Source organism: Pinus tabuliformis, chromosome 7 (assembly GCF_031772625.1).
Source record: "Pinus tabuliformis cultivar Carrire ecotype Pingquan chromosome 7, CPIR1, whole genome shotgun sequence".
NCBI lineage: Eukaryota > Viridiplantae > Streptophyta > Pinopsida > Pinales > Pinaceae > Pinus > Pinus tabuliformis.
Window position 1 is genome coordinate 260,034,328 of NC_142293.1, and position 17,791 is coordinate 260,052,118.

The window sequence follows — 17,791 nt, forward strand, 5'->3', positions numbered from 1 at the left end:
TTTATATCAATGAATTGTTGCTTGATGCCCAGTTCACCTCCTCTTTGCTGGCTTGAGGAGCTGACTTCTCCTCCGATCATCCTCTCTTGTTCCTGCTGGAAGGAACTTGCAGATGCCTCCATACTAGGTGGGCCCATGCCCAAAGATTGCCCTATAGGCATTTCTTCCTCTGAGAGGGGATTCATTCTGTGTCTTTTCTCCCCTTGAGTTGTTGATGTTGTGAGGGGAGTCTCTCTGTCCCTCTTTCTACTTATGTCTTCTTTTTGTGGGGTTTGGAGGACTGAGGCCTCCACTGTTGTCTCTTGCCTAGGAGGCAGAGTGTCCTGAGCTTGCTGCCCGGTGGATTTTGGGGCCTGTGATGTTTTCTCTTGTTGCACTGGCTGTTCCTTTTCTTGCTGCCCCCCTTGTTGCTGTTGTACCTGTTCATGAGGTGGCTGCTCTGGCTCCATCTCTTTCTCTTTGCCTTTGCTAGAGGTTTGATCAGTAGCTTTGGCTGCTTGCTGATGTGCTGTGGAGGATGAGGCAGCTGCTCCCACTTGAGTGACTGGAAGAGAAAATACCTGTGCACAAAGCTCTAAGTCAGCCATCTTTTGGAGATTTTTAACTGCTCTTTGATTTAATTCTTCTTGTGTGACAGCTTCCTCTAAGGTGCCTCCCCTCCACTTTATTTGATTTGCATATTTTTCTATGTGAGGCAACCTTACGTGGTCATAATTGGCCAGCCTATACTTGACCCTTCTTAAAGTTATGAAGTGATTTGGGTCATAAGGTTTCCAAAGGAAACTGGTCTGTAGGCCAAGGGATTCTAGCATTCTGTCTGCTTCTTGCCAACCTTCCTCCCTTTTGTTGTAAATGAAGTGGCCTAATTGGTTTCTTACTTTGAGCTGTGCTTTCTTGCCTTTGCCTGAAAAATGTAGCACATCAGCATTCCCAAACTGCCTGAAGTATTCAAGGGCAAACAATTTCATGGGCACATATTTGGGCAATCTGTATGGGGGCAACTCACACCCATATATTCTGATGACTGTGTGGTTTTGGTAATAGTACCAATCCCCAATGTTGTATGCTTTAGATAACTGAAGGACTCTCTGCATCTCATCAGTTAGTCTTGGAGGAGGTGAGCTCATAAGCAAAGACATGGCTGGGTGGATGAAGAGGTCTATAAACTCACAATAAGTGTATGGAGAACAAGATCTGCAGTGGAAGGCAGAGGACCAATAAACCACTGACCTTGGATTTCCTTGTGCATCCACTCTCTTCACAGCAAAGTGAAATTTCTCATGTTGATAATACAAAATTAAGTGGTAGATGTAGGAGGTGTATCTGAACACCCTTTCTCTTGCCAAGTTCATTAATTGCTCATGTATTTTGTCAGATATGTAGGTGGCATAGTCATAGCAGATTGGAGACTTGCCAGGGGAAAACATGAGCATCATCACCAGCACAGTTTCATCAACAAACTCAATTGAATTATAGCCCAGAATGGGACTGATCATGTCTACAAGGTCCCTGCCCAATTGGTTGAGGTAAACATGAGAAATGGGAGGGTACTTCACGGTGTCAGAGTCAATGTACAATTGATTTAGTTTGGTGACCTGAGCATCTGTCAATTTAGCTCCTTGCTTTATCAGATCAATCAGTGATAAAGGAACTAATTTCTTCTCAGTTTTGAAGTGCAGCATCTCTCTGATGGCTTCAGGGGTGACATAGAAAACAACTGAGCCTGAAGGGTCAATCACAGCCCTCTGAGTGGCGTCGTAGCAGTCAGCGCATAGGTGGATTAGGTCAGGGAACTGGTTGACCTGAGGGAGCTTGAAGATAGGGAGGAAAGAATCCCAAATGCCCAATACATCTGTTCCAGTCTCATGTTTAATCTTCAATTCGTTTAACAAGTGGATGTGGTACTTGCTGTGCATTAGCATTTCTTCTGATATTTGATAATCCAGGTCTGCTAATGGTTTCCATTCCAATTCTCTCTGAGGGGCATTTAATGGAGCAATATTCAAGGCTACAGGAGCTACTGGTGCATCCATGGTTACTTTAGGATTATGTTGGTATGAACTGGTGTTACTGTGCAGAGCAACACAAAGGAGTATTTCTTGGAAAGAGATGTGATTTACTGAGGAACAGAGGATAAAATGGCAATGGCAGCAATTGAAATACTGCACAAAGCGCTGATAGGGAAAATGCTTGGCCTTAAAAACTCTCTTTACGGTGAATTGGTGCAGCTTGGGTTCTCAGTTCACGAATGCGCGAACTAACTGTATGTTTTGTGAAAACTCGGGTAAACAAGGCTCTGCAGGCGAATTTCGACTTTACAACTGAAAATGGAGGCTAGCCAGGGGATTTAGCGGTAAACACAGTGTTTTCTTACTCTTTAAGCTATTGTTGGAGAATTCAGGATAAAACCAGGCGCAGAGGGAATGACTGGGATAAATACCTAGTAAACTGTCGGCAATAGTCACAAATGCAGGTGGATTTGGCGCACCAACGGTCCTCGGGTCGAATTCAGTAGGTTGACGCTTGTTTGGTCGTAAAATACATGCAGAGGTGCCACAGTCGTTTTTTGCAAAAGTAATGAAAAACACGATTTTTCGGCCAAAATATGGATTTTTGGGTTATTTGGCGCTTTTTTGGATGACGTCAGCATAACGTCATCAGGTGGGGTCAAGGTCGGATGACGTCAGCATGACGTCATCGAGTGACGTGGCGGCTTGAGAGTGGTCCACGGGGATGATGAGGTGGCGGGCAGGTCAGAGCAGTGGCGGACGGGGGCGCTGACGCGGCGGTGATGTAGCAGTGACGCGATAATGATGTGGTAGTGACGTTGGCAAGGCGGGTTCACAAAAACCGGAAACTGTAAGCGGTATAATATCGCACCGCTCTCTATACGGAAGCGGAATTGTCAGAGGGCGCTCCGATACGATTTGGGGGTGACGCGTGGCAGAGGCCTGACGTCACCCTCTGACAAATTTCGGAAGGTAACTTACGGACGTCGGGCCCGGTCCGAAATGCATGAGAGCCGTCGAATGAAAAGGGCCAGATCCGATAGTCGACGGATCGTTAAGGTGCCAGGTTGATACGGACGTGGGCGGGGATTAAAATAATACATTTGTTTTAAAAGCGCGCCCAGCGGGACTGTGGACTTTGGTGAATTTGTATGACTTTTCAATGTATTTTATAAAAACGCGCATTGCGCCAGTACTTTGGGTAAAATGGGAAAAGTGGGTTTTTATGTATATTTTGCAAATGAAGCGGGTTAGGGGTGAAAATGGGGTTTTTTACAAGGTTCTTTAGCAAATGAAGGGGTTAATGGTTTAGATAACTTCTGAAGGGGGAAGAGGGGTAGGGTTTGGGTTCTTAAACTGACCAGATGTCAATTTAATCCCTGACTGTGAACATATGGCTATAATGCCAAGGGGGAGGGATATTTATAGAATGCTTGGGGTTTATACACCATAGTGTTTATAATAATAGCGAAAGGGTAACATAGGGGATTTAGATAATAAGAAGTTAGGGGTTAATATGAATGGAAGAGGTGAATGAGGAGTGATATCACTAAGTTTATATAAAAACAACTTAGCTTAGGGAGTAGATCAAAATAAAAAGAATTTTAGACAAGGAATGTGGCTTTTAAAGGAATAAGAACCAACATAAAACCTTAAATTCTTTCATGAACACAACTGATGAAGGGATGTTAGTAATGAATGTGAAAGGGGAGAAAAGGGAGTTAGTCATGCTCCTTTGCTTTGCTGCAACATGATGGAGAAGAGGAGTTTCTCTATCCACTGATGTTCCTTTATGTTAGACCAGCAGAACTCATTTGAAAGTAATAACATTTCTGCAACCCATCTACTTGCCTAGCATTTTTTTGTTTCTTCATGGAGGGTGCACTTAGACTTGCAGACCCTTATGTGCCTTTTCTTTTCTTTTGGCTTTTTCTTTTGATTCTCTACCTCAGGCTACCCTTATTGCTTCCAAAGTCCTAGATTAAGCAGTTGGGAACCTTACTTCTCTACCTAGCTACTGGTCTGCCAAGATTAAACAGTTTGGACAGACTTCTTTCTCTATTCTACAACAAAAAATTGAAACATGGCATGATCCAGATTAGGCTGTTGGACCATCCATCAAAATTGAGACAACATCAAGCTATATACACATGTTTCCTTTCCTTGAAAATATGGGATCTTTGCATCACCAAAGCAGAGCATATTTGGAACTTTCTTTGCCAATCATGAAACATGAAACCTATTGGTATAGGTAGCTAATAGTGGCTCCACATGGGGATGGTTTTTCCATTTGAAAGACCAAGAACAGCAGGTCAGAATGCCTTGGCCCTTGACTTCTTGTATCAAAACTTGGAGTATTCCTCTTTGAAATCCCAAAATTGTGCTCTTCCCATCTTGGTAAATCTCTGAACTTATTTGCCTTTTGCTGATAACTAATAAAACTTGAGAAACTGCATTTTTACATGTTAACAGAAAGTAATATATACACCTGAATATGTACAAGAGAAACTTAGGCTGCAGTTATGGATAGTAGTCAAAATAGTGCTTCAACATCCTGCCATTTACAGGACCTTCATCCAAATCAGCTTCATCAAGACTTTTAAGGAAATAAGTATTGTTTCCTTGTATTGCTTGAACAGCAAATGGTCCTCTCCAAAGGGAATCAAATTTTCCATGTTTTCCCTTATCTTCCCTTCTTGAATCGCATTTGAGGACTTTGTCACCAATGTTGAAATCTTCTGCCTTAGTCCTTCTATCAAAAGCTTTCTTTAATTTTTCTTGTAAAACTTGAACTCTACTATAAACTTGATCTCTAGTTTGCTGCAAACATATTATTTGATTGATCCTTCTTTGCATATCATTGGGCTCAGCTTGATTTTCTTGAAGAAGTTTCATGACAGGAACCCCTAGTGATGAAGGAAATTTGGCTTCTAGTCCATAGACTAACTCATATGGGCTGATCCCAATTGATCTCTTGGTTGTTAGTCTATCTGCCCATAAGGCATTGACCAGCTTCTTATGCCAATTCTTCTTATTTTCTTCCAACACTTTCTTTATGATGTTTACAAGGCTTTTATTTGATGATTCTGCAAGGCCATTTCCTTGGGGATAGTATGCAGTAGAATGGCCCAGGGTAATGTGAAATTTGTGGCAGAAATTCACCATCTTCTTAGATCTGAAGGCAGCAGCATTGTCTGTTATTATCTTATCAGGACAACCAAATCTAGAAAGAATATTGGTCTCAAGGAACTGAATGATAGTGGAATCATTTGCTTGTCTGCATGGAACAGCTTCAATCCATTTAGTAAAGTAGTCTGTAGCTGTTAGAATCCATCTATGTTGGCCTGAAGATGAGGGATGAATTTCTCCAATGAAATCCAAGCCCCATTGTTGAAAAGGTCTCTCTGTTGCAATAGGCCTCAAAGGAAGTGGCAGTAACTTTCTCTTTCCCTCAAACACTTGACATTTATGACATGAGGTGGTGAATTTCTTGACATCAGAGAAAACAGTGGGCCAATAGTAACCAGCCCTCAGTATCTTATCCACAGTGGACTTCCAATACAAGTGTCCACCACAGTCACCTGCATGAAATTCTTTGGTGACATTGTTAGTCTCATTCTCAATCAAGCAGTTTAACAGTATACCCTCATGGTTTTTCCAAAGCAAATTGCCATCCATAACACAAAATCTTGAAGCTTTCATTTTTAGGAACCTACATTTAGTTCTGGACAATCCTGGGGGAGCACACAGGTTTTGTAACACATAACAGATATCAGAATACCAAGGGGATTGTTCAAAGGCTACATTGATCTTTGGAGTCGCCAGCTCCGGTTCATTGTCCAGCTGGTTTATGTCTAAGGCTTGGAAGTTTGCTTCTGTCATTAGTTTGGCCAAACCTTGCCCTTTTATTAGTTTTGTAGGTTTTATTTCAATATCAAATTCCAAAATGTTGGCGATCCATTTTCCTCTTCTGCCCTCTAAGTTTTCTTGAGTGAGTATGTCTTTCACAATGGGACTTGGCACATAAGCTATAACATGGGAATAAAGGATGTAAATCCTGAAGTCTTTAATGGCCTTGACCAAAGCATAAGCTTGTTTTTCCATGATCTGATATTTCAGAGGTGCATCTCTAAGAGCTCTACTAAAGAAAGCAATGGGTTTCTCATTTCCTTGGTCATCTTTCTGTAATAGAACAGCAGCAATGGTATGCTGGGAGGCAAAAGAAAAAATGATAAATTCTCTATCAAATTGGGGATTTGTTAAGACTGGGGTTTGGGTAAGGGCCAATTTTATACCTTCAAAGGCTTGATTTGCTTCTACTGTCCATTTCACTTTTGAATCCTTCTTCAACATGTTGTTTAGTAATCTGATCAATTCTGCTAAGTTTGGGATAAACCTTCTTAAGAAATTGATCTTCCCTAAGAAAGCTTGCAATTCTTTGATGTTTCTTGGGTGGGGCATTTGTAAGATAGCTTGTATCCTGTCTGGGTCAATTCTTATGCCATCCTTTGAAATGATATGCCCTAAGAGCTTACCTTCTTCCAAACCAAATAGAGACTTCTTGGGATTCAAGGAAATTCCATATTTCCTACATGTTAAGAAGATTTGCTTTAAATGCTTCAAGTGTTCTTGGTCAGATTTTGAGAAAGGTGTGAGTTCATCCAAATAAATGACAAGAAAGTCATGAATCTCTTTGGCAAAAGCAATATCCATTGCTCTTTGAAATGTTGCCCCTGCATTTTTCAATCCAAAAGGCATTTTTACATATTTGAAAGTTCCCCATGGGGTTGTGAATGCAGTTTTGTCCTGATCATCAGGGTGCACTAGGATTTGATTAAAGCCTGAGAATCCATCAAGTAATGAGATCCGTGAGGCCCCTACCACTCTTTGGAGAATGTGATCCATCTTAGGTAAGGGATAGTTGTCTTTGAGGGACACTTGGTTTAGATTTCTAAGATCAACACAAAGTCTTATCTCACCAGTTTTCTTTCTTGTAGGTACCAAATTAGAAATCCAACATGATGGGTGCTATGATGCCAGCTTTAAACATTTTTTGCAGTTCTTTTTCGATTGAAGGGAGAAGCATGGGATTGATCCTTCTCAATTTCTGCTTAAATGGCTTCTGATTAGGCTTGAGAGGGATAGTATGCTGGATAACCGAGGTGTCATAGGATTTTAAATCCTCATAACCCCATGCAAAGACATCTTGAAACTCTTTGAAGAGGTCAATGTATTTAGGTTTTTGATCAGGAGGTAAGGATGCAGACAATTTTATTATTTTGGGCTTCTCAATAGTTCCAATGTTGCATTCCTCAATGGCAGCATTAAGGGGCTGCATTTTTGGTTTTCTAGGGATATCATTTGAGTCAAAGATGTCCTCTAATGGAGTTAGGCCTGTTGGAAGAAAATTGTCTTTCAGCTCTATGATCTCAGCCTCTGTAGCAGCTATTTCTTCATAACTGGTTTGTTGAATTTCTTGTATGTTGTTTTTGTTAAAAATTGTTGGATGTAGGATTTGGTGAGCTGTCTTGGGTGATATTGGCTTGTTGTTCTGTTCACTCTGTATTTTTGATTGACTTGCTCCCTCAGTGTCAATGTTTAATCCTGCAAATTCTTGTTGCAAGGTCAAGAAATTATTTATTTGTGTATCATCTTAAAATACTTGCCAACCTTTAACATTGTTTGGGACAGAAGGTCTGTGTTTTACCTCAGCTGTAAAGCAACTGCTAGGTTCAAAGGGTAGCTTGCAGGTACTTGCAAATGTGGCTAAACTATGAGCATGAAGATTGTGGGTCCTAGAAATTTTGGCGATTTGAAATTCAGTGAAGGAGTTTAGTATTTCAGCAACAGCAGACCTATAAGATCTCAACCTTTTGTCATTAGTAACAAAATTTCCCTTCACTTGTTGGATAATTAAGTCTGAATCTCCCATGATTGAAACCTTTGTGGCTTGTGAGGATTTTACTAGTTTGAGGCCTAGTAAAAGAGCTTCATATTCTGCTATGTTATTAGTGCATCTGAAATTTAACCTATAGGCTCGGCCTTCTGCATGATTGTTCTTCTTATTATGTATCCAAACTCTAGCTCCTGCCCCTAATTTGTTGACTGACCCATCAAATTCAAGGAACCATAGGATCTCTTGTTCTAGGGGAGACTTAATAACTTCTCTGTGATCTGGGATTGTGAGTTGAAGTTCTGGTTTTTCATTTAGTTTGTCTTTTAGGACAGTCTCATCACTTGATTGGATCAGCTTTATTTCTAGAGCAGCAGCTTGTTCATTAATGTCCTGATCTTGTTTGAGTGTCTTGGTTTCATCATGATTTGTAAGACCTGAGTTATCATTGAAGAGAATATATGAATCTATATCAGAATGGACCGCATATATGGGGAAATTTTGAGGTTTTTCTTCATTGCTGACCATGTATTTCATGAGTGTTTCTCTGTATAGTCTCTTTGGTTGCCCAAAGATAGAGATAGTGGCATATGACATATCTAACTGCAGGGAACCTTGAAGTTTAGCCCCCCATGATCTAGATAACAACATTCCATACTTGGGTGGGATATCAACAACTACAACATCCATCAGGATTGTCTTATTGGGGTATTGGACAAGTGACACACAAAGATCTTTTATCAGACCTAAACACTTAACTTGGCTGGAGTCAAATGAGAATAAGTCCTTATAGGGTCTTGTAATATCCAGATTTAATCTTTCCATGACTGATTTGGGCATCAAGTTGTGAGAAGCACCAGAGTCAAACATTGCATTGTGTAATATCTTATCATGAACATGCAGGCTGACATAAAAAGGTAAAATTCCTGCAACTGTTGTCTTTCCATCAACCTCTGGGCCGAAAAGTAGTTCTGGGGTATCATCCAACACATTAACATCATCTTTATTGTGATTGAGTTGAAGGGATTTTCTGATTTGTTGTTTGTATATGTTGTGTTTGGCCAATTCTGAAAGAGGAATGGCTATCTTCAATTTTCCAATTTCAGCTTCTAAGTCAAAAGGTTTATCAGGTTGGGTCTTGGTATTTTGGTTAATAGCCCTTTCCTTTTCAATGGAATCCCTGATGCCCTCCTCTTGATTCTCTTTTTGATCTTGAGGCTTATCCCTTTTACTTGTCTTTTGAGAAATGTTGCTTGGGTTGTGTTGGAAGGGTGTTGTATCTACTGGTTTCTGTTTTGAGGGGGATGTTTCAGTTATTTCCTCAACTGTTACCTCATCTGTAATTGGACCAGTCTTGTCACTTGGTTCTGTGACAATAGCTTTCTTAGGCTGTGGAGTGTCCTTTGTCTTGTCAGGCTGTGTCACATTTATTGTTCTACTCCTCAATCTGTATTGTTTATGAACTTCAAAGACTGCTGTATCATATCCTTGTTTGAATCGAATGACTCACCTGATTTGGTTTGGAATTGCTTGATGTTATCATCCTTATGATCTTCTTGTGTTAAAAAGACTTGATTTTCACCATCCAAACCCATTAGATTGATGTGAGGGTCTTCATTGGGTTCACTTGATGTGGAAGCCTCAGCATAATTCTCTTGGAAAGGGGGTCTGACATGCTGGTCAGGATCAGTCCTTCCAACATTGGGATTTTGAGTCTTTCTAAAGTTTTGGTTTCTCACGTTGCTTGTTGGCCCTTCCCATGATGACTTTCTTTCTATAGTTTCCACTCTGTCCCCAAGTCTATCCATGCCTTTGATGATTGCATCTAACTTCTGCTCAAATGCTGAGGGTTCTTCTTTAAATGTAGTTCTTCTTTCAGTTCTTGCCCTATTTCTTTTGGCAATGAGATTTGCCTCTACACTCACTGCTATGTCTTGCATGTCTGCCAAAGTAGCAGGGGCTCTTTCTCTCAACTGATATGCCATATCAGCATCAAATCCATAAGGGAACTTAATTAATGCTAGATCAGGTGGTGGTCTGAGGTTTTGAGGAATGGCACTATAGACAGCATTGAATCTAGTGCGATAGTCCGAAACAGTTTCTTGTGGACCCCTTTTTATGGTGTCATATTCAGATAGAATGTGCAGAGGGTCCTTTTTCTTTTCCCATCTATTTAGGAAGGATTAATAAAGGGCACCTGAATTAACTATAGAATTCGCAGCCAGTGCTCTGAACCATGTTCTTACTTCACCTGTGAGACTTTGCACAAAGATTTTCATCCTTACATCATCATCATCTATCTCATAGCTTTCAAAGTAGTCTTGCATTTTCTTAGTATGCTGTAAGGCAGTGTATGTACTGGTTCCATCAAAATAAGTTATTTTACCCTGGTAATCCTGAGGCATGGCCCCGGGATTGTTAGGCAGCTGGAGGGGTGCATAACGATTTGCCATATTTGGTGGGATAAGTGGGACAACTGGAACAACAGGAACAACAATGGCAGTTTGTGTGTTAGGTGTTGCCAATATATTTTGTGAAGTGGATGATGAAGAGGGGGAGGAATGAGTGGTATGGAGGTGAATAGTAGGTTTAGCAGGGGTGGGGATAAAACTATGCTGAACTGCCTCGGGACTGCATTCAGGAGACTGCTCCCATTCCTCTTGGATTTTATGAGTTTTATGGATCAAATTAGGGTTACTGAAAACAGGAGGAGGATTTGGGTCAGGATTTGACCTAGTGTGCCTTGTTTTCCTTTTAGGAGCCAGCTTCTGAACTTCTTTTTGGTATTTTTAGGATATTTTTGGAACTGTTTCAAGGGAATGCTCAGGTTTTTAAAACCACTGTCTATGGACAGACAACAGTTGAAAAATATGCTTTCCCCAGTTGAGTCGCCAATTATGTTAACACCCAAGTTGTTCCCTTTGACTCCCAAGGGAATACGGCCGGGGTAACCACTAACCAATCTTTGGATTACAGTTTCTAGCCAAACTGTAATCAGAGAGGGCTCTCTCTTTAAGGTTTGTCTCTGTTTTGTGAAGATTTTAGGCTAGTTATGAATTCAGGGTTTGGTTTTGTGTTTTGGTTGAGGGATGTCTTCTGTACCTAAGGTGGAAATCTTCAGATAATTCTAGTCCATTGGGCAATGGAGTCTGTGGCTACAGGTTGTCTGAGGGATTGAGTTGAGTTGCTAAAACTGCAAGGCCATTTAAATACATCATGAAACAAAATTGAAATTGTGATTATGAGGTGTGTTTAACCAGTGAAAAGCAATTAAGAATTCTCCACTAAGATGGGGGTGTAAGAAAGAGATATATTGCACAGGAGCAAACTTGAATTCCTGAAACAACAATCACTGTGAAAGATATAGTTTGGAGGTGCAGCAGTTAAGAATTACACCTTATGACTATAACTGAAGAAAGCCATTTATAACAGCATAGATTGAGTTCAGGGTACTCTGTGAATAAATCCTGGAACTATTCTTTTTCTCTGCCATTAACTATGAAACACAGAAACATGAATGAGCTATGAAAGGATATAAAAAAAAAACACATAACGAAGAGTTTTTAAGGAAAACTTATTGTGCCATGAAGTACGCAGGAATCCTATAACATTCAGCAAAACACCACAATGACTCAGATAACGCAGAGCTTTGGAAATTCCATCAGCCTTTGTATTAATACTCTGAAAATTTACAGCATAAGAAACTCTAGAAGAGAAATCAACAACAACCCCTGCAAGCTTATGCGAGGGGGGAATATATACAAACGGTGATACAAAATATCTGAAGCGTTGAGTCATCTGAGAAATAAATATTTTCACCAACTTGTACAGAACAGCAGATAAGAAGTTATTACAGCTTTGAATACAAAATAAATGCTCTATAATTCTGTCAGAAGACTTTTTGACCTTTGGAGGCCACTGAGTCGGTTGAATGTTCTGTTATAAATGATGAATGACGTGTCTTCGTAGCTCTGTCCTCCTGTAGCTTTTCGGCCCTGTCACCTGTGACTGTCAGTGCTGCTTTAGTGGCCGAATAGTTTTGCTGAGTTGGCTTAGCCCATTCTTCTCCATACATGTTGATTTTATCAAAATTTTCCTGTGCATGATAACTTATACATTTCAATGAGAAAACTTGATTACAGGCTCTGGTTTTACAATATTAATTGTATCATTTTGGTCCAGACTTCCTGTGTGGGCAATTGATGTCTTAGAATTGCCTCTAAAGTCTCATCTGCCTCTGTGTATTTATAGAAATTTGGAGGCACTTCAAACAAATGTTTGATCTCATCCATGATGAAAAATAGGTTCTCAACCCTGTTGTAGAGACTCTGCCCTGATGCTGGCCCTGATTCTTCTGAAGTACTGGGCCTTTCTGTAATCTGATTTGTAGCAAATGTGTTGACCCTTTTGGCATAATTTTCATGGGAAAGTAGTCTTCCTACGCTGTTCAGTAAGCTAGGAAGACCTATGTTTTGCAATGCCACAAATTTGTCCATGAACTTATTAACCTCTGTCTGCATATCCTGGCTTCTTCTTTCTAGTGTTTGCACCAGGCTTCTTAGTGTTAGGACTCTTTTTATTAGCAAAATGGTCTCAGTCCTGTTGGAAATTCCCATTGTTGACAGTTGAGCACTTGTTCTGTTATTAAGCACATTAATCATTCTGTTGGCAACCTCAGGCATATTGCCTAGAGATGCCCTTGCTATTTAGATTTCTCTATGTGCTTTCCCTATGAGCTCTATTTGCTCATGAATGGTCTCAATGTATTGCCATTGATCATTTATGGATTGGCCAATGTTGGCCCATAGGACTGTCTTAAGTTCAGCCACTACTTTATCAAGTGTGAGCTCCTTCTCCAGCTCCTTTATCTTCTCTTTGAGAGCCTTTATCTCTCTTCCTTTCTCAGCAACACTTTGTTTTGATTTATCATATCTTTCATTCAACTTGACCAAATTTTCCCTGGCCTCATTTAATTCTGCCATTTGGGCTTCCAGGGCTTGGATTTCATTTCTCAGTTTCTGCATGTCCAGGCTTGGAGCCTGCTCTGTTGTTGGCGCTGGTGCTGATGTGGAAGGCGCTGCCTGTTCTGTCCGTTCAGTGGGAGGAGCAGTAGTTTGAGGAGGCTCCTCAAGGTTGATTATCTCTGGAGGAGGCTGAGATGTTTTTCCTCCTTGTTTTTGTTGTAATGCTGCCTGTAGTGCAGCCTGTGCAGCCTCTGATTCTCCCAATTTCTCCTGTGTCTGGATCAACTGTTTGTATAATGACACCAGCATAGCTGCTGCATCTTGGTCATGTCTCAGCTGGGCAACTTCTCCAGTTTGTGGGTGAATGGTTGCTGGGACTTTTACCATTTTCCTTAGTGCTGCCATATCTGCATCTCTTAACTTCAATAATGCTTGTACAGCCTTGATGTCCTTGGGATCATGCCCAAGTTCTATGATTATCTCCTCTAAGGCTTTGATTCTGTTGTCCTTTGCTTGAGAGGATGCTCTTTCCAACTCAAGTTGGGCAGCTGTATTATTTAGGCTATTTTCTAGCCTGTAGTTCACCAATGTCTTATCTGCCAAGGAGGCATACACCATCTCACCTGTTTTCTTATGTAATTCGATTTGATCCATTGGGTGGATGTCCTTGGCAAGGACCTCAAGGTTGGTCCTTATGTAATCTGCAGCTGATTGCGGCTGCAACACTGCTGGCGTAAAATGGCTCATGATCATTTTTCCCTCCTGGACATCATATGCAGACATTAGTCTTTGCTGGTTGGTGGGAGCCATTTTCAACAAATGATTATATAGCTGTATTCGTATGGGCTCATTCCTCTTCTTTATATCAATGAATTGTTGCTTGATGCCCAGTTCACCTCCTCTTTGCTGGCTTGAGGAGCTGACTTCTCCTCCGATCATCCTCTCTTGTTCCTGCTGGAAGGAACTTGCAGATGCCTCCATACTAGGTGGGCCCATGCCCAAAGATTGCCCTATAGGCATTTCTTCCTCTGAGAGGGGATTCATTCTGTGTCTTTTCTCCCTTTGAGTTGTTGATGTTGTGAGGGGAGTCTCTCTGTCCCTCTTTCTACTTATGTCTTCTTTTTGTGGGGTTTGGAGGACTGAGGCCTCCACTGTTGTCTCCTGCCTAGGAGGCAGAGTGTCCTGAGCTTGCTGCCCGGTGGATTTTGGGGCCTGTGATATTTGCTCTTGTTGCACTGGTTGTTCCTTTTCTTGCTGCCCCCCTTGTTGCTGTTGTACCTGTTCATGAGGTGGCTTCTCTGGCTCCATCTCTTTCTCTTTGCCTTTGCTAGAGGTTTGATCAGTAGCTTTGGCTGCTTGCTGATGTGCTGTGGAGGATGAGGCAGCTGCTCCCACTTGAGTGCCTGGAAGAGCAAATACCTGTGCACAAAACTCTAATTCAGCCATCTTTTGGAGATTTTTAACTACTCTTTGATTTAATTCTTCTTGTGTGACAGCTTCCTCTAAGGTGCCTCTCCTCCACTTTATTTGATTTGCATATTTTTCTATGTGAGGCAACCTTACGTGGTCATAACTGGCCAGCCTATACTTGACCCTTCTTAAAGTTATGAAGTGATTGGGGTCATAAGGTTTCCAAAGGAAACTGGTCTGTAGGCCAAGGGATTCTAGCATTCTGTCTGCTTCTTGCCAACCTTCCTCCCTTTTGTTGTAAATGAAGTGGCCTAATTGGTTTCTTACTTTGAGCTGTGCTTTCTTGCCTTTGCCTGAAAAATGTAGCACATAAGCATTCCCAAACTGCCTGAAGTATTCAAGGGCAAACAATCTCATGGGCACATATTTGGGCAATCTGTATGGGGGCAACTCACACCCATATATTCTGATGGCTGTGTGGTTTTGGTAATAGTACCAATCCCCAATGTTGTATGCTTTAGATAACTGAAGGACTCTCTGCATCTCATCAGTTAGTCTTGGAGGAGGTGAGCTCATAAGCAAAGACATGGCTGGGTGGATGAAGAGGTCTATAAACTCACAATAAGTGTATGGAGAACAAGATCTGCAGTGGAAGGCAGAGGACCAATAAACCATTGACCTTGGATTTCCTTGTGCATCCACTCTCTTCACAGCAAAGTGAAATTTCTCATGTTGATAATACAAAATTAAGTGATAGATGTAGGAGGTGTATCTGAACACCCTTTCTCTTGCCAAGTTCATTAATTGCTCATGTATTTTGTCAGATATGTAGGTGGCATAGTCATAGCAGATTGGAGACTTGCCAGGGAAAAACATGAGCATCATCACCAGCACAGTTTCATCAACAAACTCAATTGAATTATAGCCCAGAATGGGACTGATCATGTCTACAAGGTCCCTGCCCAATTGGTTGAGGTAAACATGAGAAATGGGAGGGTACTTCACGGTGTCAGAGTCAATGTACAATTGATTTAGTTTGGTGACCTGAGCATCTGTCAATTTAGCTCCTTGCTTTATCAGATCAATCAGTGATAAAGGAACTAATTTCTTCTCAGTTTTGAAGTGCAGCATCTCTCTGATGGCTTCAGGGGTGACATAGAAAACAACTGAGCCTGAAGGGTCAATCACAACCCTCTGAGTGGCGTCGTAGCAGTCAGCGCATAGGTGGATTAGGTCAGGGAACTGGTTGACCTGAGGGAGCTTGAAGATAGGGAGGAAAGAATCCCAAATGCCCAATACATCTGTTCCAGTCTCATGTTTAATCTTCAATTCGTTTAACAAGTGGATGTGGTACTTGTTGTGCATTAGCATTTCTTTTGATATTTGATAATCCAGGTCTGCTAATGGTTTCCATTCCAATTCTCTCTGAGGGGAATTTAATGGAGCAATATTCAAGGCTACAGGAGCTACTGGTGCATCCATGGTTACTTTAGGATTATGTTGGTATGAACTGGTGTTACTGTGCAGAGCAACACAAAGGAGTATTTCTTGGAAAGAGAGGTGATTTACTGAGGAACAGAGGATAAAATGGCAATGGCAGCAATTGAAATATTGCACAAAGCGCTGATAGGGCAAATGCTTGGCCTTAAAAACTCTCTTTATGGTGAATTGGTGCAGCTTGGGTTCTCAGTTCACGAATGCGCGAACTAACTGTATGTTTTGTGAAAACTCGGGTAAACAAGGCTCTGCAGGCGAATTTCGACTTTACAACTGAAAATGGAGGCTAGCCAGGGGATTTAGCGGTAAACACAGTGTTTTCTTACTCTTTAAGCTATTGTTGGAGAATTCAGGATAAAACCAAGCGCAGAGGGAATGACTGGGATAAATACCTAGTAAACTGTTGGCAATAGTCACAAATGCAAGTGGATTTGGCGCACCAACGGTCCTCGGGTCGAATTCAGTAGGTTGACGCTTGTTTGGTCGTAAAATACATGCAGAGGTGCCACAGTCGTTTTTTGCAAAAGTAATGAAAAACACGATTTTTCGGCCAAAATATGGATTTTTGGGTTATTTGGCGCTTTTTTGGATGACGTCAGCATGACGTCATCAGGTGGGGTCAAGGTCGGATGACGTCAGCATGACGTCATCGAGTGACGTGGCGGCTTGAGAGTGGTCCACGGGGATGATGAGGTGGCGGGCAGGTCAGAGCAGTGGCGGACGGGGGCGCTGACGCGGCGGTGATGTAGCAGTGACGCGGTAATGACGTGGTAGTGACGTTGGCAAGGCGGGTTCACAAAAACTGGAAACGGTAAGCGGTATAATATCGCACCGCTCTCTATACGGAAGCGGAATTGTCAGAGGGCGCTCTGATACGATTTGGGGGTGACGCGTGGCAGAGGCCTGACGTCACCCTCTGACAAATTTCGGAAGGTAACTTACGGACGTCGGGCCCGGTCCGAAATGCATGAGAGCCGTCGGATGAAAAGGGCCAGATCCGACAGTCGACGGATCGTTAAGGTGCCAGGTTGATACGAACGTGGGCGGGGATTAAAATAATATATTTGTTTGAAAAGCGCGCCCAGCGGGACTGTGGACTTTGGTGAATTTGTATGACTTTTCAATGTATTTTATCAAAACGCGCATTGCGCCAGTACTTTGGGTAAAATGGGAAAAGTGGGTTTTTATGTATATTTTGCAAATGAAGCGGGTTAGGGGTGAAAATGGGGTTTTTTACAAGGTTCTTTAGCAAATGAAGGGGTTAATGGTTTAGATAACTTCTGAAGGGGGAAGAGGGGTAGGGTTTGGGTTCTTAAACTGACCAGATGTCAATTTAATCCCTGACTGTGAACATATGGCTATAATGCCAAGGGGGAAGGGATATTTATAGAATGCTTGGGGTTTATACACCATAGTGTTTATAATAATAGCGAAAGGGTAACATAGGGGATTTAGATAATAAGAAGTTAGGGGTTAATATGAATGGAAGAGGTGAATGAGGAGTGATATCACTAAGTTTATATAAAAACAACTTAGCTTAGGGAGTAGATCAAAATAAAAAGAATTTTAGACAAGAAATGTGGCTTTTAAAGGAATAAGAACCAACATAAAACCTTAAATTCTTTCATGAACACAACTGATGAAGGGATGTTAGTAATGAATGTGAAAGGGGAGAAAAGGGAGTTAGTCATGCTCCTTTGCTTTGCTGCAACATGATGGAGAAGAGGAGTTTCTCTATCCACTGATGTTCCTTTATGCTAGACCAGCAGAACTCATTTGAAAGTAATAACATTTCTGCAACCCATCTGCCTACCCATCTACTTGCCTAGCATTTTTTTGTTTCTTCATGGAGGGTGCACTTAGACTTGCAGACCCTTATGTGCCTTTTCTTTTCTTTTGGCTGTTTCTTTTGATTCTCTACCTCAGGCTACCCTTATTGCTTCCAAAGTCCCAGATTAAGCAGTTGGGAACCTTACTTCTCTACCTAGTTACTGGTCTGCCAAGATTAAACAGTTTGG